The sequence below is a fragment of the Pteropus vampyrus genome, unplaced genomic scaffold (assembly GCF_000151845.1).
Source record: "Pteropus vampyrus isolate Shadow unplaced genomic scaffold, Pvam_2.0 Scaffold34, whole genome shotgun sequence".
In the NCBI taxonomy this organism is placed as follows: Eukaryota; Metazoa; Chordata; class Mammalia; order Chiroptera; family Pteropodidae; genus Pteropus; species Pteropus vampyrus.
In genome coordinates, this window is record NW_011888815.1 from 5,559,792 (window position 1) to 5,561,405 (window position 1,614).

Genomic DNA, 1,614 nt, shown 5'->3' on the forward strand with positions numbered 1-1,614 from the left:
AGGACAGTCTGGAATGAGCCCCACGAGGAGCACGAGGCACCTGCTTCCCAAACCTTTCGCAGAAGTGCACCCCCAGTTTCTTAAGGGGGAGCGCTGGAGAGCTGCACTCCCCACGTCTGGCCAGCGTCCTCGGCCGTCGCCGCTGGACCCGCCGCCAGAATGTCTGCAGTCCGGGCTGCCTTTCATTCGCTCGGGGGGTCATCATAAGTTACCGTGATGGATCCCTCCAGTCCATCAATAATTAACTCATACGTGGGGCTTGTCAAACAGCTTCTGATCCCTACAGCTTTCATGAAACCCCAGACGCACGCAAACACACACACACACACACACACACACACACACACACACACACACACACACACAACCTTCACAAAGGAACCAGAAACCGCGTTCCGCACGGTCACAGCTCAGCACGCCGCTGAAGTGACACGTGTGTCCGGGCTGGGAAGAGGACCGGAGATGCCACCAGCTGCTTCGGAGCCCACGTTTCACGGCGCTGGAGGTGCGCTTGCACACCGCGCCTGCTTCCGAAGGCCAGGTGAAAGAAGGAGCCACGGCGTGCACGCCACGCCGGACCTTTCGGAAATCTTGCTAAACTGCAGCTACCACAAGAGTCTCGGCAGTTCGTAAGACACGGGGACACTTTATTTAAAGAGCTGTTATAGATAAGGAAAGGCCCAGAGTGAGATGAGGCTTCTCGGAGCTTATGAATATTTATGATATTATATTTTTGAAAGCCACCGAAAAATTAAGGACGGTATTAATAGGGAACAGATTTACAAGAGTTAGTCATATGTTTACATTATGCAAACTGTACGTAAACACCTGTAACAGAAAATACTGTTAAATGTTGGAAAAAGGCAAGCGTTCGGGGGTGGGGGGGAGGTGCTGATATTTGGACATTTTCTTAAAGTCGGCCAATGATATTTTTGGAGTGTTTGACAGTCTGTTCGCTGAGGGCTTCCTGCGGGCACATCTTGTTCCTAAGCGCTCACCGACCCGGTGGCGGAGTCCCAAATTCAAGCAAAGGTGAAGGTCTGGGGCTATCGCCGGCCCTTTGTTGGCGGCCACTACGCTTTGCCCTGAACCCTGACCGGCTCCCGCCCTCAGCTCAGCCTCCCCAGCCTCGCGGCCAGCTGCCCACAGCGCCAGGCCGCGAGCTAAGCGCACTGGAGTCCCCGAGTTAGCAACCAGATGGTCGCTTTCCCAGGTCACGGATGTCACCTTGGGCTTCGTGACACCAGTCGAGCAGGGCCTCCTCAGACTGACACGCGGGGGGAAAGACAAAAGTCTATGAGGGCTGGGGGTGGAGGGGTGACAGAGGCCCCCTTTGCGAATTATATTTAAAGGCCTATAACCACACCATGTCGCCAGATACCGCATTGGTTAAGGAGGGCTGACTAATTAAAGGTTGGTTTGCTTCTTTTAAATTTTTATTAGGAAAGCCATACTGGTCATTGTAAGAAATCTGTAAAGCCAGAAAAGTATAAGAAAAGAGAAATTTTTTAACTAGGATGGAATTTCAGTTGGGACTCCCTTGGGGTCAGAGACAGGTGCTTTGCTTAGAGCTCCCAGGTGCCCTGGGCTCGAGGCGGGCTCACGGGCCGGAAC

General features: G+C 53.3%; 1 protein-coding gene across 1 annotated transcript in view; it reads right to left on the reverse strand.

The window, feature by feature from the left end:
* The window catches only part of FAM169B (family with sequence similarity 169 member B), a 35,767-nt gene that overhangs the window by 30,142 nt on the left and 4,011 nt on the right, over nucleotides 1-1,614 (reverse strand). The gene's annotated exons all lie outside the window — the stretch shown is intronic.